The sequence below is a fragment of the Protopterus annectens genome, chromosome 2.part0 (assembly GCF_019279795.1).
Source record: "Protopterus annectens isolate FY-2018-M chromosome 2.part0, PAN1.0, whole genome shotgun sequence".
NCBI classification, from domain to species: Eukaryota; Metazoa; Chordata; order Ceratodontiformes; family Protopteridae; genus Protopterus; species Protopterus annectens.
The window spans coordinates 1,537,993,055-1,538,015,386 of NC_056728.1; positions in this window are offsets into that span (position 1 = coordinate 1,537,993,055).

Here is a 22,332-nt window from a genome sequence, read left to right on the forward strand (position 1 = left end):
CATCTTTGCTGACAACGACATGTGTTACAGCTAGATTCATAAAGTGACACTATTTTCTGGCCTTTGTCCACCAGTGATGTATGCCCTTGTGCAGATGTCTTGCTCTAACAGGAGTTAGGTGTTTTAGCATAAAACCCATGTCAAGGCAGAGGTACCTTGTCCTGTAGGATGCCGACATTTGTGCAGTCACTGACACCTGCATTGTAGCTGTGGAGAGCACACCAGCCTTGCCAGGTTACTCATCCCATTGTACATTTAGACCCTAAATGGAGGACTACAAAGCCGCAGGAGGTGGAGTGTTCAACATAACATACACATACACATCTCCAGGCTGGCCAAAGAGCATGACATGTGGGGGGAATCCTGAGTGCAGTTAACAATTGACAGAACACCTACTCAAATCACAGCTAGCTACAGACCTCCAACCATGACTATGGACACCCACCACACCTATTGGGACTTGCTGGAATCTGTCAGGATTCAATCATTTACCCTGCTTTTGGGTGACTTCAACTAACCAACCATAGTGTGCATGACCTATGCCACCTGAACATCAACGCACAGAGATTCCTCAGCATTGTCAATGGCAATGCAGTGGATCAGCCGGTCAACACTCCTATGACAGGTTGAAATAAACTGTGCCTGGTCCTAACCAACATGAGTAGCCACTGTAGCACTCCTACAATGTCATCCTCCTTGGTAAGACCTGACCACATAGCCATCACTGTTCAGGTCACCATCTCCCCTGCCCACACCCTCTTGTCAGGGTCAAACAAAATTGACTTTACACAAATGACTATAAATCTCCTCAGAACAGGGAGAAGTAGCTTTACAGCCAATGTCCCATCAGTTGGAACTAGCAGTAGTGTCCAGGCCCACACCACAATACTATGTGGGCACCTACATAGCTGTATGGACTCAGCAATACTTGACAGGACAACATCATCTCCCTCAAGGTAGGGTAAATGTCCATGGTGGACAGCAGCACTACACAAATACCCTAATAGGTGGAAATAATTGCTGAACAGGGCCAAGAAGGAACAGGTGACTTATTGGAAGTAATGTCACCTTGGTCTGCACAAGCAAATAAGGTCACAGGTAAATTATCCTAAGGCTGTCTTTGAGTGCAAATTGGACACATCCACTAAGGCCAATCACTAGGCCTTCCACACATGTGTCTGCAATCCCAGAGACAACACACAAATCTGCTCTGTAGTGATGGTCAGTAACACTGCATACACATACAGCATAGATATACACAACCAGCTGCAGACAGGTGAGGTGTAAACATCACCCCCGTTCCCCCCATTATTATGCATGTGCATCCACAACACCTGCCCCCTCCCCTCACCATCAGGAAGCAGGTCTGTAATGCTCTCCCAAAGGCAACACACAGACGTCTCCATAGGCCTGATACCATCCCTGGCTGCATCCTACATGAACACAGACATGGGCTTTCAGATCCATTCCATGCTATAGTCAACCACAGCCTCAGCACCAGTGTCATCCCATCTGCACAGAGGACAGTCACTGTCATCCCTATACACAAGGGTGGAGCAATCTACTGACTCAAACAATCATATACACATCAGCCTAACTAGGCTGCTGTGCAAGGGCATGGAAGGCAATATCAAGGACATTACAAGCAGGGGCACTGGCAACATCGATATGCCTGAGCCCACACAGCATGGTATTGTCAAAGGGAGATCAGGCCTGTTAAACCTGGTCAACCTCTCTGAAGTGGTAAACAAACACAAGGACAAGGAGAAGATGGTGAACAATGACTACCTTCACATAGCAATTCTCTCACAGTAATCCCCAGGTGGCCAGGATACATATGCCTACACAGCTAGGCACCAACCTGTATGTTACCAGATGGGTAGCTAACTGGCCCAATGATAGTACCCACTTGGTCAAAGTAGTAGAACCCACCTCTAATAGTAGAGTCTTGCACAGTGGTGTACCCCAAGGATGAGTCTGGGAGCCTCTACTGTTTCAGATATACATATCTGAGGCACAGGACAAAAGCAGTGGTCTGTGGCTGACTAGGTGTACAGATGCTTGCAAGCTGGACACTGTCTTACATTCCTCTACTGATGTGAGCATACCCCAAGAGGCCCTCACCCAACTAATGACTGGTGCAAGAAGCATTTCCACAAACTGAATGCCAGGAGAGGCATCATTCTCCCTGCTGTGGCAGATGTCATCCACACTACTTATGACAGTAATAATGTACTGAGCATGCAATCAGGTGTGAGGTGACTTGTGCACCAAGGTTGGTAGCAACCTGACACTTTCCCACCATGTGGGCACCATTGTACAGAAGGCTGTCTACATGGCCCACCTCACAAATATGGATATGTCATCCAGGAACCAGGAGGCCACAACATCCCTGTACTCCACCCTTATCAGATGCATTACCAAGTACAATGGCCCCTTTGGCATGTACCTTGCCAACCAAATGCAGCAGTTGCAGAGACCACAGAGGTTCATGACCAGGCAATTCCAGTGTCTGCAACACCTATACTATACAGGTAGCCTGAAAACCCTGTCTCTGTACTCAGTCTCATACAGACTGTTCATAGGTGACCTGTGTCTGGCATACAAGGCCATGTCCAAACCAGCCTTGATGGCGTTTCTGCATATCTGTAAGACAGATTGCACTCACGCATCACGCACACAAGGTTTTCACCTGGTCTGTGACATGTATAGTACTTGTTGGCAGGATAGTGTAATGTCCCTCACAATACACTGTCTGTAAAATGCACTCCTTCTCCGTGTCTAGCAGAGTACCTGTAGAGCCCTTTTGAAGAAAAAGCCAGGCGACTACATGGGAAATGGATGAGACACCCCTGGGAACCTGCATGTGTCCCAGCTGGACAGGGGAAACAGGTGCTGGCTTGGAAGGTGCATGGATGAAAGTCTGGGCCAGGCTTATGAGGGCATCAGGGCCAATAGTCTGGTATCATCTTATGAGGCTATACACATAGTACTTTACATGTTTCCTGTATGTATTGCAGACTGTTCTGCAATGTTATCTGAAATGAATCCCTGTGACTCTAAACTGTGTATGTACTGCACTGATAGTGTATAGTCTTGTCCCCTCATCAGTTATCATCACATATCGTTACACCTTGTCATTGTGTGTGGTCTGTACAGCAGTAAGTCAGCTCTTACAGTACATACATATGCACTTGGTGACACTGTATAGCTCACTCCAATAGCCTTGGTCTTGGTCACAATTACCATTCTGCTACTAGGCCCATCACACAGTAGGATTTGTCACCCTTTGTTGTGGGCCTGACAGTAGCAGTGAAAGAGATGGATTATGGCAGGCAGAACTACTGTAACGTCTGCCCTGAAGGGCCCATAGGTGCCACAGCTGTGCCAGACTGTACCAGGAGTGTGTGTGTGTGTGTGTGTGTGTGTGTGTGTGTGTGTGTGTGTGTGTGTGTGTGTGTGTGTGTGTGTGTGTGTGTGTGTGTGTGTGTGTGTGTGTGTGTGTGTGTATGTCTATATGTATATATATATATATATATATATATATATATATATATATATATGTGTGTGTGTGTGTGTGTGTAAATATATATATATATATATATATATATATATATATATATATATATATCAGCAAACATAATACTGCAGGGTATTAATTTACATATGTTGTGTCCCCTCACAGGTGAACACAGGGGTTGGTGTCCCTCCCCCTCACAACCTGAAGTCAGTGTCTTAGCAGACTCCCATGACAATGGTGGTCATAGTGAAGCACAGGGGGGGTGGCAGTGCCTGGATCTGTGCCATTGTTTGGTATCCCACTTGCACCCACCATGTCCCCGCACACAGTCAGTATGCCCACACATGCCCAGTCCCCAGCAGCCATGGATAATGGACAGGTTAAGGGTGGTGGCATGGAACAGGCTAGTGTGTTGAGCATGGCAAGTGTGAGTGTAGACACCAGCCACAGGCAGAGAGCAGGCAAGGTCACACACACAGGCAGATGGACAAGGGTGCTTAACAGAAGACTGTTGCCATTAAGCCCCTGTCTGTAAAATGCACTCCTTCTCCATGTCTAGCAGAGTACCTGTAGAGCCCTTTTGAAGAAAAAGCCAGGCGACTACATGGGAAATGGATGAGACACCCCTGGGAACCCGCATGTGTCCCAGCTGGACAGGGGAAACAGGTGCTGGCTTGGAAGGTGCATGGATGAAAGTCTGGGCCAGGCTTATGAGGACCTCCACTTACATGGGTGTATGTTGGCAGGTGTCACCAGATGCATGTTATGGTCCATCATGTAGGCACAGGCGCGTACTGACTGCAACACCAGACAGATGCTCAGGGTCATGAACGCAGTGCTCCCTGCCATGCATGATGACCTCCATGGCAGTTGTCATGCCATATGTCATCTTGCCACTGTTGCGGATAGACAGTGGGGTGAGACATTGCCACTGCTTGACTGTGCAATGTCTGTGCTTGAGCATGTGGTGGGAGTAGGGCATCGGTCAGGTGGAAATAGGTCAGTGACATGATCAGCTGTGAGCCCACATGGCCGTGCACATTCACAGTCCCTTAGTGGCAGTGCCAACAGTATTACTGAAGGGAGGGTGCTGTCCACACCACTACAGAGCAGGCCATAGGCACATCATGTATGTGGGTCCAGCAGACAGCAGTCACCATCAGGGAGTAGTACTGCATCTGTCCTTGGGCCTGGCAGTGCCAGTGATACTCTTGGCAGAACCAGTTACCACATCCCTGCCACAAGACGGTGATCCATACATCCTGCCATGTACGGTCACAGCTGTCCAATATTGCCCTGTGTCAGTCATCCACATTGCTTGCTGGTGTGCAGACAAACACTCACACATACCTATCCCAGCCCAGTCACAACCAGACACGCACAACTCCTCTGCACGGCCCAGCTGAACATCACCCATCCAGACACACAGACACACACACACACACACACACACACACAAACACATGATGTAAGCCATATGGCCCAGCTTAGGCCTCTGACAATGCAACACCACACCCTGTGCATGTGATGGTACTTGTGCCACAATCCTGTTATCTATACCATCGATGGACGGACATGCTCATATGGGTCGGATGCACAGGGTGACTATGAAGTGTAGCAATGTCATGCTGTGTAAGGTGCTGTCTGCTGGCAGTAGTCATGGGTACACATTGAGGTGCATGCACCTTATTAGCCATGATGCACTATTGCTGTTAGTACTGCTGACTGACTGTAGTGTCACGTACTGTATTCTGGTTGTGTTCCACGTGTCTGTGTGTCTGCAGGCTGTGGGCCTGCTAAGAGTAGCAATCAATGGTGAGTAAGGCAGAGTCGAAACATAGTGACATTTCCATAGCCAAGATACAGCTGTACATGTACATGTTTACCAGGTGTGTTTACATGCAACACTGTGTGAGGGCCAATTGTGGCAGACAGTGTGACCTTGCATACATACCCTTGACACAGCCACCTAGCCTGCATACATGTCACCTGGGTGTTTTGTAGGATTGCAGGCTCACACATACAGAGGAGGTTACTTGGTACTCATACTAGATCCCTCACCAGCTTAGCCATTGCATTCACTGGAACAGATCCAGCTATCAGCACCTGTTGCCTCTGCCATTTCTGTCACATCCACTCAACCGTCTTGCTGTTTATGAGGGTTTGCTTGGTACTGTGTATGATAGGTTTGGGGTATGTATTCCTGACACAGGTCAGCCTGTGTTAGTCTAACCTGACAATCACCAGCATGTGTGTCTGCTATCTCATATGCATGTCTGGCCTCTCATGCTAGTATTGCACAAAGAGTCATAGTCCTGTACATGGGGCAGCTGATGAAGGGCTGAGCACAGCCCCTACCTGCACAGTCTTATGAACGATAGCACTACATACATAACACAGATAGGACAGTGATACTGTAGTGTTTCTGTGTCTGCCACTACTATTGATGTGGGTGACAATTGCAGGGACTGTTAGGATTAGCATTGGTGGGTTCAGAGGCCCTTAACATGTTACAGCCATCTCACACACACAAACACACACACACACACACACACACACACACACACACACACACACACACACACACACACACACAGCTGCATGGGGACATGCATTGAGACACACATGCCACATGGAGGTGACACTTATCAGATTAGATGACCTACCCATATATTAATGTACAATACACTGTGATACGATGATTGTAGCACAGTGGCTTGGTGTTAGAAACTGTGTAACTGTGCTTGTACGGCACATGTCACAGAGTTTAGAGGGCTAACAAGTGTATACAGGTACATCTAGGGTGAATGACATCATCAGGATGGTGCAGTGGTGCAGCGGTAGCATTGTCACCTCACAGCAAGAGGTTCTCCAGTTCGATTCTTTGCTGGGCTGCCTTCTGTGTGGAGTTTGCATGTCCTCCCTGCATTCATGTGGGTTTCCTCCAGGTGCTCCGGTTTCCTCCCACATTACAAAGACATGCATCTGGAGCCTTTCTCCCAGGGCCTCCGCTGAAAATTGGCTTCGTTCCAAGTCAGACTTTCCCGATTAACAAATGATAAATAAAAAATAAATAAATAAATCAGGCCTTATAAAGTAGGGCAATGGGACATGTACTGGGTGGTACACACTTCAAAATGGTATAACCCACACCCCCAGAGGATATGAGTCTCACCCAAACACACACACAGTTGCCAGTATTAAAATTAGAACCCCTACCTATCTAGTTATGTATACTACAGTAATACACAGTTATCACACACACCATGGAGCTTATAGGATTTCACAGTGTTAGAAGGTATGTCTAAGGTGATTACATCAAGAGCCCTTGTAAAGTATGGCAATGGGAAATGTACTGGGTGGGAAGAGCATGAGAATGCATTACCCTACAAACATACACACTTACAAACACCTTCACACACACACACACACACACACACACACACACACACACACACACACACACACACACACACACACACATTTGCCACAATTGAGTGTGAAACCCCTGCCTATCTAGTTATCTATACCATACTGTTACTTAGTTATTACATGCATCACAAAGTTTATAGGGATGAGTGCTGTCCAAAGGTACTTCTAAGGGCAATGACATCAGCAGGACTGATAAAAGTAGGGCACTGGGAAGTGTTGTGGGTGTGAAAGTCCTCAAAATACTTTGTTCTACAAACATACACACTCTTGTACATATACTTATACACACACACACACACACACACACACACACACACACACACACACACACACACACACACACACACACACACACACACACACACACACACATACACACACACACACACACACACACACACACACACACACACACACACACACATTTGTTAGACCTGAAAATAGAACCCCTGCCTATCTAGTAATTTGTACTATAGTGCTATGTAGTTATTGCATGCACTACAGAGCTGATAAGTGCCCAAAGGTACTTCTAAGGTGAATGACATCAGCATGACTGCTAAAGTAGTGCATTGGGATGTGTACTAGGTGGGAAGATCCTCAAGATACTTCAGTCTACAAACATACGCACACACATTTGCCAGAACTAGGAATAGAACCCCTGCCAGTCATTTGTACTGTACTGTTGCATAGTTATTGCATGCGCCACAGAGCTTACAGGGCTGGGGTTCTGCAAAGGTACTTCTAAGGGGAATGACATCAGCAGGACTGCTAAAGAAGAGCACTGGGAAGTGTTGTGGGTGGGAAGGTTGTCAAAATACGTCATCCTATAAACATACACACTCACATTTGCCAGAACTTTGAATTGAATCCCTGCCTATCTAGTTATTTGTACCATACTGTTACATAGTTATAGCACATGCCACAGAGCTTATTGGACTAGGGCTGTTTAAAGGTACTTCTAAGGGGAATGACATAAGCAGGACTGCTAAAGTTGGGCACTGGTATGAGTAGTGGGTGGGACAGTCCTCAAAATCCTTCAGCCTACAAACATATACACACATTTGCCAGAACTGGGAATAGAGCCCCTGTCTACCTAGCTATTTGTACTGTACTGTTACATAGTTATTGCACGCGCCACAGAGCTTACAGGGCTGTGGCTGTGCAAAGGTACTTCTAAGGGGAATGACATCAGCAGGACTGCTAAAGTAGGGCACTGGGAAGTGCTGTGGGTGGGAATGACCTAAAACTGTTTCACCTACAAACAAACACACACTCACACTTACATTTACCAGCACTGAGATTAAAGCCCCTATCTATCTAGTTATTTGTACTATAGCATTACACAGTTATCACACATGCTACAGAGCTTATAGGGCTGACAGGTGTCCAGTGGTACATCTAATGTGAATGACAACAGCAGATCTTGTGAAATAGGGAAATAGGAAGTGTACTGAGTGGGAACAGCCAACTAATACCTAGACCTACACACACACTCAGACAGGCAGGTAATGTGATATGATAACCCCCACCTCAGTACTATTACACAATGGAGCTCACCTTCATGCTGGCACATGTGACTGGTTATGACCGGTATGCTACTGTCCGCAGGAGGAAATCACTCTATGCCATTCAGGGTATACATGTCTGTAGCTCACTCCATGTGTGTCCCCCTGTGTCTCTCTCTATCACTGTCTGTCTCTCACTTCCCCACATCTATGTGTGTGTATGCTTGACATATTGCTATCTGTTGCCCATATGTATGTCTGTGTATCACATGCAACAGATGCAGCTGTATCACATATGGGCAACCTACAGCTAGCTAAGAGTAATCCTGTCTGATGGGCGTGTGTAGGTACAGTTAAGGTGTACATTGCTGTCTTTATGCAAAGACATATATACACAATACAGTCATATAGTCCAATGTGGGTTCCAACATAGCCTGTGATTCTCTAAGTATAGGAGCACGCCCAGTGTGCCTTTCTATAGTGAGAGCGGGACTCCATTACATAGATAGGTGTACTCCAGTCTGGGGCTACAGCCATACCTCTCAGAAGTAAACAGGACTTTCCTAGGAGTACTGTTTAGCAGACATTTTCTGACATATTTGTAGTCTGACACTGCACTCTATTGTGTCATTACCTAGTGACAGACATCCTCAGATCGTCACAGTGCATTACCAGAGGAATACAAGCTGTATGATGCACGGACCAATATTATGAGCCTAGCTGTATTTATTTATTTATTTATTTTACATCTGTTAACCGGGATGGTCCGACTGGACAAGGTCCATTTACAGAGGAGGCCCGGGGAGAAAAGCTCCACTTAATTAATACAACAGACAATGATAATAATACATAATGTAAAGTAAAGACTTTGTTATTGAGCAGTATTTTGTGCATAATAGAACAGTACGTAAAGAAAGATCAAATCAGCAATATATACAAGTGAACACTAAGTTAGTCACCAAAATATACAGACAGAGATCATAACAACATTTCCAAATATCAAGGGATACCATTTGTTACTTCCATTTTTACAGAGGGTCTGATAATTGGAGAGAAGAGAGAAAGATGGTGATAGCATACACTAGGATTAAGTAACACATGGACATAGCCAATAGCTAATAAGATGAGCCTTAAGGGAGTTTTTGAATTGTTTGGTATTAGGTGCAGAAGTCACTGAGGGAGGGAGATTATTCCAACTTTTTGCTATACTGTGAGAAAATAGAGCTTTACCTGCTGTAATGTTGGCTGTGGAGATAGAGATGAGTGATTTGTTGGCAGAGCGGAGTGGTCAATTTGGAATGTAGTTAGTCAGTAGTTCCCTAAGGGCTGGAGTTTTTTCAGGATATTTTAGGTTGTTATAAGCTATGACTAGTTGGTGGTAGGTTACTAACTGTGGGAGCTCAAGTCACTGAAGTTGCCTAAGAGGTATACAATGGTGTGTTCTAAAGAGGGAATTTTTTGCAAACTTGGTGATTTTGTTATAACACGACTCAAGTTTTTACAGGTCAGATTTTCTTACATAGGTGAGAATAGGTGCTGCATACATGAGTGTGGAAAGAAAGTGGGTTTGAGCTAGGGTGACCCAAGCTTGATCTGATAGAAAGTCTTTTTGTCTGTATAGGCATCCCATTTCTTTGTGTACCTTTTTAATAGTTTGAAAGATATGGATGTCAAAGTGTAGGTTGCTATCTATTTTGACGCCAAGCAGCATGGTGTGGAGAGAGGGTGAAATGACAGTTCCATTATTGGAAGAGATAGAGAAGGAGAGTGGAGTGGTTTTTGATTTGTTTAGTGTAAATAGAAGTATTTTCATTTTGTTGGGATTTAAGATAAGTTGAATATCTATGATCCACCTTTCTACTGAGCTAAAGGATTCCTGGGCAAGATGCTATAGGGTGGTGAGATTTGGGGCGGAGCAGATCAGGGTGGAATTGTCTGCATACTGTATGGGTGAAGCCTGTAGGGTAGAGGTATGTAGATTATTGGTAAAGATAGAAAAGAGGAGTGGACCGAGTATGGAACCTTGAGGTACACCAATGGTAGTTGGGAGTAAAGATGATATAACTCTTTGCCACTGGACAGCTTGTTGTTGATTTGATAGATAGCTTTTAAACCATGCAAAAGTGTTAGGGGCAAAGGATAGAGAGGTAAGAGGATCTATTAGAATATATACATTCTTGCCCCCCAAGGCTAGGAGGGAGATGTGGCTATAGCCAGTTGACTGATGACGCTGTGTAATCAGTCCAGCAACTTGGTGATATACTGGCTGGGGATCTCCTGCTTGTGTGGTGTCTTTCTTATCTGAGAAGTCATATCCTGGTGTGGCCATACCTCTCAACTATACATTTTTTGGCAGTTTGTCCAGGTGTTTACCTAGAAGTTTCATCCCATCTACATAAATTTTTGTTTTTATGGCAAGTTAGTTGCATATAATTTAAGACTGACATTACAAAATAATGACAGACATTACTGTTTCAGACTACATAACCTTCAGACAATTCCTGCTAATGCAAAACCCCTCATCTTACCAACTTTCTCAGTATGTAAGGGCAATATTTACAACACATGCTTATCATTGTGCCTTTGTCCCACTTTTATTTATGACCTTGTCCAGATGTCTTGCTGTCAAAGGTTGGAAGGTATTGGTGTGGGTACAGATTGCATTCTATTGTGCAGACATGTCCATTATATGTGTAGTATATTCCACATAGCACTGGGACATTTAGGTATGTCAGTGACAAAGCAGTACAGAGTAATGTGGTGAACCACTGACATTGTGTATAGGTTGGTGATTTGCTATGACATTAGTAGGGTACTGTCCCTGAAGTCCTTATAACCCATGCATATGAGAGTGTAGCCCATGTTAAGACATGTCAGCACACAGACCCCCTGTCCAGCAAGGACACAGGTGGGATCACAGGACTGTCTTCTGTGTTTCCCATGCACTTATAGAGGGAACACATCACTAGGGGTATTGAGGTACTTGGCTAGCTGTGGACAGGGACCATATTCCACAGATGGGGGAGTGTGTGGTACACATATCTGTCACACCAACAAGCCATACTGATATCACAGCCCAGGTTGATGCTGCACCTACAGGTTGATGGAGTGGGCCTTGAGTTCCAGATGTGCTACAGTCCCATCAAGGCAGGGTCTAGCTTGCTTTGTATGCCAGACAGGGGTCACTTCAGCATAGTCTATATGGAATGGGGTAGAGGGACAGTGCTGTTAGCCTATCTGTGTAGAGTAGGTGTTTGAGGTTTGTGGTAAGGCCTTAGTGCTTGCAAAACCCTGGTGTGTGGAGTCTACATTGTCTGTGGTGTGTAGGTTTGTGGAGTTCTCATGTGATTTTGCCTTTGAGGTGTCCATTGTTTGGGTTTTGTTTTGCTGAGGACCTCCACTTACATGGGTGTGTGTTGTGTATTTTCAAGTGATGTTTACTGACCCCTTACACTGCATGGCACCTATGTTACTGCACAATCTGTTCTGTTGTGCACATTCTCCATTTGTCTGGCCATTGGTTCTGCTTCCCCTTATGTGTGTCTCTTTGTCCTTCTGTAGTGCAGTCACAGGCTTTGGCCACAGTGACTGCTGTTATGTATTTGTAATTCTGATGTGGGCAGGGTACATGCCATTACATCACACATAGGGTCATGGACTTCACACCTCTGAGTGTACCTATTTAGCAGGTTGTCCATCATTGCACCACTCCATTTGCTGTGGTCCTTAGATGGTTTGTGTTGCTATATGTTATTATGAGGCTACATGTGGGCCTAGCTGTCATACCATCACAGACTGACATCTGCACAGGCCAAAATATGACAGTCAGACAAAGACCGACACATGGGGATGGGGTGTTAATCATGTTCTGCCAAACATAGACAGTTGGGAGACCAGTTTGGTAATTGCTTGTTTGCTCTTATGGGTTTGATGTCTGTTTCCCCACTGTCTCCCATTACTGTTTTGACATGACCCTTTCATGTTTGGTAAACAGTTGGCAGGCAAATGCAATGTTAGGACAAGCAGAACAGATATACAAGGCAAACTTGTGCTCCTTCTGTGACAAACTGTATCATTCCAGAGGTATGGCTGTTGGCCACTGACATGTTGTCAGTCCTGACACAGAAAGGTGGCAGCTTCTTATACACTGGTAGTTCACTGACCTTCAGGTACCTTAACTTCTGAGAACCAGACATCTGGACAAACCCATAAATGATTAGGGGATGGAGGCCTACATTGGCCTTACAAACCTAGAAATATGATTCAATAACAGGTTTTGCATTAGCATGCATGTTTCTATGGGTATGCGGTCTGACACTACAATCTGTCATTATTTCCTGACCTTAGTCTTGTGTGACTTGCCAATGAATTGCCAGGCAACCACTATTTCATGTCATACAGACCACAATTATGATGCAAACCTCTGGACACTGTGCAATAGCTCTGTACAGTTGAGAGGTATGGTAGGCACTGTGTAAGTTACTCCAAGCTGTGTACTGTCCATATGTGTGGCCCCCTGTCCATGACCTGTACAGTTTTCCTGCATTAACAGATATTGACATATGAACAGTCTGCACATCTTCTACCGTAGGTCTGGCTGACATGCATAATAGTTGGTACTGCAGTTCTCTGAACATGGCCCTGTCAAAGACAGCACTGTACCTAGGCCACTACAACACAACAGCCGGGAGCAGGTGCTGGCCAAATCCTGACAGTATTAACCACACATATACATAGCTCATTGACCCCTTCATATTGTGGACATGCAACAAGTTATCATGTGTATTGGAGCAGCCCTGGCAATGTGTGCTCTGCTGCTATTTCCCCTGCAAACATACATGTTACTGCATTTCTATAGGAATATGGGGGGCACACCTGTCAACTGTACACATTTGCACAGACTGGGCTGATATTTGCTTTACATTTTGGTTCTATTTAGCATACTATTGTGCCCTGGGCCTTTCTTGGGGACTAGAGGCATATCACTAAAGACCACAGGTCAGATTGTAATGGCATACATTTGAGTTTCAGACTTCTTACCCTTCAGAGTCTTACTGCAACTGCAAGACCTGCTGTGCTATCACTGTGCAAGTTTGTATGGGGGGGTATTTCATCATTGTCACCATTTGTGAGCCTTTGCCAAACATTTCTTTATGGTTTATACAGCTGACTTGCTGGGTGAGGCTGAGGGGTGTGTATGGGACCCCCACACTGACATTCATGCCTGTGACCTATGACCCTCCTAGTTAGTTGGCCCCCACATATACTGCAGTGGGATTTGTCACCTTGGGTCCTACTGCATGGTGTGAGGAGGCCAGTACTGGGCAAACATTTCCTAGTGTACACATAGCTGTCAGTTGTCTGCTGCTATCCCAGTAGGTCACCCCATTCCCTTGCATGCATGCAGCAATACCATAGATATGCTACCAGAATATACTAATACATTCATTTATTGTTAAGAAGTCTGACTTACCTTGTGCCTGCGGTGGTTGTGTGGATGATGCTTGAGGGCTGCCTATGTCAGATGCACGCTGTACAGTGCCTATACACGGTAAGTTACCAGGTAGTGTGATGTGTGTGTCATCCATTTTACTGTGTGTGCGAGTCAGAGAGAGGTGTCAGTTCCTGGGCGCCTACAGTGTCAGCGTGTGTGCTATGCTTTGCCTCTTTGCCAAGGCCAGGCCATACTGGGCATGCCTCTGTCTGGCTACAGGAGCTGGCTCAGGGGATTCCTCCTCTGAGTCCCTCTGTGCCTGTGGGGACCTTGGCAATGGTGGAGGGCTGTGCGGCCCATCCCCATACTGTTCCTGCTGCAGCTGTTTCTGCAGGATCATATTGTATAGCATGGCACATACTATGAACATGTGTGCACATGTGGCTGGAGAGTACTACAAGGCTCCATCAGATATGTCAAGGCAGCGAAACTGTGACTTGAGCATCCCAAACACATGTGCTATAATGATCCTGGTTTGTGCGTGTGCCTCATTATGGTGTTCTTGAGTGGGTGTGTGTGCATTTCTGATGAGTGTCATCATCCACGGCTCCAGTGCATAGCCAGCATCTCCCACCAGATGGCCATAATGGATGTCCCCCCTGGCAAATCCCTGATACAGCTGTGAGGAATGCCAGATGTGGGAGTTGTGATAGCTTCCAGGGCTGCCAGCACACACATTCATGATAATAACCTGGGCATTGCACAAAACCTGGCAGTTGATGGAGGGGAATCCCTTGCAGTTTATGTAGAACCTACCCTGCTCACCGGGTGGTGCTTTGATGTGGATTTGCGTGCACTCTATGGCACCCAGTACCTCCAGGTAGTCTGCTACACATTGGAAGAGGCGCATACTGCTGGTCAACTCCTCATGGGTGCTGAGGAAGTAAATGTGCTCACCGGCATATGGTAGCATGGCATCCAGGAACTGGTGGAGTACCCTAGATGCAGATGCCTGTGAGACCCCCCATGATGTCCCCAGTAGGTCTTTGGAAAGCATACCTATAGCCCTGCTCTCTCCCTTATCAAAAATTATGGAAAGAAGTATACACAAGCAACTGCTGGACCATCTTCTCCAAAATAACTTACATTCTAATACTCAACATGGCTTTAGACCTTCCCACAGTACCACCACTGCCCTCCTCTCCTTTACAGACACAATCAACAAAAATCGCAACCATAACATGCTTTCCTCAGCATTCTTCTTAGACCTGTCCAAGGCTTTAGACATGGTCAACCACCAAATACTCATACACATTCTCCAGTCTTTGTCACTAGAAACCCAACCCATTAACTGGTTCAAATCCTACTTAAATGACAGACACCAAGCAGTACTCTGGAACTCCACCCTATCTTCCCAGCTACCTGTTAACATTGGTGTCCCCCAAGGGTCCATACTAGGTCCCCTCCTGTTTTCTTTGTTTATCAATGACCTCCACCAAGTAGTTCCCCAAGCTACATGCATTCAATATGCAGACGACTCCACACTCATTTGCTCAGCCACCTCAGTACCTGATCTTCACTCCCTTACACAACACATATTTAACTCCGTTGAAGAATGTTTTTTTCAACGCTGTCTCCTACTTAACCCAAAAAAAACTAAACTCCTTCTCTTTACACCCTCCAGTAAATCTCCACCTATAGACTTTACAATAACATCTAAAAATGGCACACCTATATCACAAGATCCCACTACTAAACTATTAGGAATTACCATAGACAACAACCTTAACTTTGATACCCATATAAGCAACACTTTGAAAAATATTAACAAAAAAATAGGCTCTCTTTACCGGATCAAACCTTTCCTCACTCCAGAATCTAGAATCACTATTGCCCACTCCCACCTTATCTCTCCCCTCCTCTATGCCTCACCCATATTTACTAACTTGTCAAAAATAATCTTAAATTAGAAAACTCTTACCACAACATAGCCAGATTTGCTACAGGTAACCCTTTCAGAACCCACCATTGTACTAATCTAAAGCAACTAGGCTGGCTTGAATTTCAGCAGCAACTTAAAATTAATCAATTAACCATAGCCATCAAATACTGTATCAACCTGACAAAACACCTATACTATCTACCCTTATCTACCCCTACCATAACCTAAAATCTCTAAGATCCGCACACAAACTTCTTGTAAATATTGACAAAGCAAACAACAAAGCTGGTGATTCCCTCTTTTCCAACACTGTTGGAAAACACTGGAACCTGCTTCCCTCTGAACTTTTTACTATTCCCACAAAATCTCTCTTCAAAAAAAGACAAACTCCACCTCAAATCACAATGCCTGTGCCCCTGTACTAATCCTGACTAACTCTAGCTCTTGACACCTGACTAAAACCTATATCTTATAACCTATAACCTACCTCTTATTTGCATCCAGTCATATTTCTCCTCCTACTATTTCAAAAAAAAAAAAAAAAAACAAAACCACAATTGTACATTTTGCTAGTATTTCTTCAAAATGTCACTTGTAACATTAAACATTATCCTTGTCACAATTATTGTTAACAGTTATGTTACAACTAATGTATTTTCACACTTTATAACTATGTCTGCAGTTATAATGCTTTTTTATTTTTCTGTTTGTACTCTTTTTTTTACTCTTTACTTTCATGTTATTTCTTTAATGTAAATTCATCTTAAACTCTGGAGCTTATCTCCCCAGGCCTCTACTGAAACTGGACATGTATCCAGCTAGACTAGCCCGGTCAACAAATGTAAAATAAAATAAAATAAATAAAAAATAAAATAAAAGCACCTGTAGCTAGTATTCTTAAGGCTACACATAGCTTGGTATCCACTGGGATGGGTGCTCCTCTGTTGGCTCTGGGTCTGAGGTGAGGCCTGCACAGCTCGATGAGTTGCTGAATTATGTCTCTGTCCAGCCTGTAGCACTCTACTATCTCCAGATCCTGTAGCTCCTGGTAGGTTACCCGGGGTCTGAACACTCTTCTCCTCCTCCTAAGTCTGGGACAGTTGTCAGCATTATCCTCCTCAACGCCCTCAGCCTCTAGCACATGCTGATGTATCAAAGCAACACCAGCCCCTAACATTTAGTTGGTTAAAATTCCTCCGCGTGTGTACACCAATGGTGCAGAGTTTGTGGGGAAAATCAGACTAAAAGGTGTTTACACAGTTTATACTATTGTGCTGCAGATGCTGCCTGTATGATTGGCTGGCTATAATACATTACACCTGCTTGCAATTGTATTTGCACTTGATTGCTTTTATTCAACTATTTCCCTTTTTTTCCCCTTCCCATTTCCACCCCTTTTAAGCCTCGAGGCATGCCGCGTAAATCCTGTGCCCTAGTGTAAACAGTCCGGCTATTTCCATGTTTTTTTTTTATTTGTTTTGTTTTTTTTTTTTTGTTTTGTTTTAGACCCCATGCATGCCGTGCAAACCTGTTTAGCTAAAATAAACATTTTGCAGTAGAAATGGCCCTCCCCTAGACATGAACACAGCCTTCATTTCATGGAATAAGTCAATACAGCCCCAGACACACACCCTTGTTTAGCTGTGCTTAACTAAGCTCAAATGGGAGCTGTGGAGCTCCAATGTGTTTACACCAAGCATGACACACCCGCTTTTCATGTCAGCTGCTTCTCCTGCTTAAACTGCAGAATTATAACTCCTACATGGTTAGGTGGATTCGGATACGGTCTCCCACTTTGTGATTCAGTAAATTGTGCTCATTTGCATACCCCAATGCCTTAGTCACTTGTTACACCACTACACTGCAGCCTTTCTCCTTAGCAACCACTGTTCCCTGTTACTGTTTTGTTTCTGCATGCAATAGACTATAATGGCAAAATGCAGATTTCACTTACAATTGTCTTTTCACATTTCTTTTTTTAGCACGATTCCGTTTGTGCACCACTGCCCTATGCTTAAATGGCTGAAATCGGCCAAAAAAATAAACTTTGATTTTTATAATTTTGTAACGCTTTTCAGAGCCAATGGCCATATTTGTGGCCATTGGCATGCCTAATGATTATAATACATGCTTTACTTTGAGCTGTCATGCCTCCGTTTTGATTTTTGTAGAAATGTATTCGGCTAGTCGCCGAATACATTTCTGCAGCAGACACTATTCTGGCACGGATACCTTCCTGCTTACTGAATCACTAATTTACCTCATTTGCATGGCTTTCACCAGCAAATGAGGTAATTAGCATTATTCAGTGGTGTCTGTGCCAGAATAGTGCAGCCAGGCTCGTGCACGCCCCCAGCCTGGTTTACTGAATCGCACAGGCTCCAAACTCTATGTTAGGGCCGTGCCAATATTCGGACATGGGATTTTAGCTTACTAAATCCCAGGGTTTATGTGTAATAATATGCCAGATACCAGCCTTCACAAGATGGTGTGTTGAGGAGGTTATTACCCACATCTGTATGGAATTATTTTCCTGCCTCCTCCCTTATTTCTCCCTTCTGCACATCATTATTATTATTAGTAGTAGTAGTAGTAGTAGTAATAGTATGACTATTTTCATTTCTTGAAGTGCTTTCCTATATATTTAATCTACCTGGTTCTTTTGTCCCCTTCCTAGAGATCCTTTCTCTCTACTCTGACTCCTTGTTCTTGTAATTTTGGGTCTCACTACTGGATCTCCTTCTTTGTCTTTACTGTTTTCTTAAATATTCCCTATGAATAATCAAGGGATGGTCATTTGCAGAGAGGTTGTTTGATCAGAAGTGATGAAGAACACATTTCTCCCAGCAGTGAGTAAAGGAAAAACTCCCCATTAGTGAGCAAAAGGGTCTTGTTCTAAACACGAACAGCTTGTGTCCATAACTCTCAACCGTCCCTAATTTTGATTTTGCCTCACATTTTTGCCTTGTCCCTTGTAAAATTTTTGATTTTCTGATAAATCATTGAAGATAGCAGTCATTAAATAATGCCACACATTAGGGTTTCATACTAATTACTTTTTTAGATGCATGTTGATACAACACCAGTTGTTTAAGTGAATTAGAATAATTATTTAAAATTTCCCAGATTTTTGTTGTTCTCCCTGTTTCTTGAGCGAAGAATTTGAGCGGTATGTTTGTGCCTAAGACTGTGGGCAGGATTAACGAAGCCTCCGTGTAAGAGTTATAACTCATACACGGAGGCTGCAGTTAAACAGAGTGATGTCAGCATGCTCTGCATATTCATGAGAGCATGCTGAATCACACCTAAGGCTAACACGGTCCGTGTAAGACAGTAGGGGGCGTGTCCATAGGCCGAGCCCTGTAAGCGGACATGCCCCCAGAAGAGGAAAAGTGCCCAAAGTAAACACCCACGACAAAGTCCATGGAAATGTGAATAAACACAACACAACACATGCCCCCACAGAGTACGAACATAAAATGTACAAATGAACATCTCATAATTTTTTTTAAATTGTAAAGATGTTTAACCGTGAGTGCGCTCATTTGCACGGGCATGCCCGTAGCGCAGCTACAGTTAGCAGTCAGTGGGAAAGCATATAAGAACTAAATATGCAAAGTAAGCCAAAAAGCAATAGCGTAGCGGTAGAGATGTTGGCTGAAGAGCAGGCATTCATGGTTTGAGCCCTCACAACACCAATTTTTATTTTTAGCAAAATAAGCACGAAACAAGTCCCTGACAAATATGTACACATAAAATCACATTTTATGTAAAATGTAATGAAATAGCCCATTTATATTGAAGAAATGTGAGGTAACAAAGCAATAAAAAATGCCAGATGTGCCCATAGCTGAGCTACAGTTTAACAGGGTGAGTGCATCTGCCCGTAGGTGAGCAGTGGTTTAACTGGTGCAAAATGAGTGCCCGTAGCTGAGCAGTGGTTTAACATGCTGAATCTATGTGCCCCTAGCTGAGCTGAGCGTAATATGCGTGCCGATAGCCAAATGAGGCTTAAAGCAGCGTACCCCTTTTGTGCAGAGCACAGCGCAAACAAGCTAACCGACGGGCAACGTTGAGCAAGCCGTATCAAAACTGCCTTTACACAGACACACCCCTCAGCTTGTCTAGACAGTCATAAAAAATAAAAAGTAGTGGCCAGGTTCGAACCCGGGATACTATACACCATAGTCAAGGTACCAAACCACTAAGCCATGACAGCAGTACCTATAAATGCAATAATAGCTAATATATAGGAATGAATACAAACTGGAGCATGACAATGCAGGTTTACTGAAGTTGATACAATTCCAAAATGGCCAATCACAGATATGTGCGGGAAAACGGACTATATAAGCCCCATAGGCGGGAATACACAGCATAAACGATTGTAGAACTGAACTGCAGGCAGAATGACAGGAGTAGGAGAGGGTAGTTGCTTTCGAGCACAGAGGTGGGGCGTTAAGGAGTCCAGGTACATGATCTGGCTCCTAGTCCACAATCATGAGGCCCAACTCATGCAGGGCCAGGTCCTCTGGGGAGCATACAGGGCTGAGGCGTGGGACCGGTTGGCCCATGATCTCACCAGTGCCACAGGGATTCCAAGGACTGCTGAGCAGGTTCATCACCACCATGCGGACCTGAAGAGATGCAAGCAGGACCAACTGAACCTTTGGATCCAGGAGGCCCGGCAAATGCCCAACACCCCACTACTGAGTAAGTTACATTTAATTATGTATGTAAGAAATTAAACTAGCTGATATTATGGAGATGTGTATTCCAATATTACTTCATTTATATTACAGCTGTAGGTGTCCGTTCTGCGAACCGCAGAGCCTATGGCGATAGGCTAGTGCGGTTGCGCCACCAGGCAGGTCAGTAATCCACTACCAGTAACTGTAAAGAAATATAAAAGTATGACAGTCAGCAAAAGAATGCAGTGTAGTCACTAAGGAATAAAATGTGCAAGTAACAGTGTGAAAGTGTCTGCAAGTATTGCTTGATTACAAAAGTGTGTTGCAGCCTGTAAGCCAAACAGAAAAATGAAAATGTCTGACATAAATTCTGAAATAAAAATGCCCCACCTGTAAGAAAATAGTACACAACCTGCAGCAGGCTGAAAAGTATAGCTGCAGAAGATGATGAAATCATATGTGTGAAATACATCCCTGCTGAAATACTGAAACATGACAGAAGTGAGACTGCTGGAAATGATTGTAATAACTACAGGTAAAACATGTCAATAAAGCCTAGAAGTAAGTACCATCCTGAATAGTAAAATGAAAGCAAGTGAAAGAGTGTGAGAAAGTGTCATGAATCCAGCAATACAGTAGTAATAACCCCTGAATAAAGTATACTGCAGTCAAGACAGAATGAAATGCATGTGAGAATCAAAACCAAACAGCGAAATCTGTTCAAAGTGTTGCTGCATCTGGAATGTGTATCCCAAAATCTGGATATGTTGCTCTCAGTCTGCAATATGCAGATAGGATGATTGTCTGATATACCAAACATCCACACTTGTCTACAGCTATATAAAGCAAATGTAGCAGGATGATGTAGCTGAACAAAGCTAGATATGAATGTGTATGAAGAACAATAAAATGTATATTGATGTTGCAGTAACAGTCCTATCACCAAGTTGAAATAGTTATCATATAGGAAACTGTAGTTAGAACAGTAGTGTGTATATATATGTAGCTATTAGAAATGTACAGCATATGTATTGGTATTTGAAGGTGTTAATATTATTTTCTTTACCCCACCCTATAACCACATATAACCCATTCCACGTGAAAATGGTATGTGCAATCACAATTAACACCCCTGGACGTTTGTCCTGTTGGGTCATATATATTTGCATGTCCGTTGATGCATCTGCCCTGTTCATACATCCAAACCTGATGGCCTGTTGCCATCAATTAACCCTGCATGTTGTTGGACTGTGTATTGCTGTTCAAATTATGCATGTGTTATGCACGCTGTTCAATGGTGTGAATATCTGGGTGTTTGGTTAATGGGAATACTAATGCATGCTGTTACAACTAATTGTGAATGGTATTATATGTCACTAACCCAAACTGTCATGACATAATGCAAAACATAGGACGACAGGGAAGGCGGGTTCCAGCGGACCCACCTCTCCCACCTCAGCTGGCGAGTGCACCTGGCACTAGTGCCGAGTCTGGACCCTCCTCCGGTGGCCCTGTGCCACCTGCGGGTGGAAGCGCTGCAGGGGATGGGGCTCACCCCCCCTCTGCAAGTGTGGCTGGAGGAGAACCACCACTCACCCTCCGTAGCGTCCGGACTGTGGTGCGTAGGGAGATTCGGGACTCTGTTCTCGAGCCCCTACGCCAGCTTGAGGCACAGGTGGCACAACTTACGGGCATGCCTGTTGCCCGGCCTACACAGCCCCCAGCACAGCCCCGTCCTGGGCAGTGAAGGAACAGTGGCAACTGCCTATGGGTGGGGATATCAGTTCCACTGTTGCCATCTGTGGGCT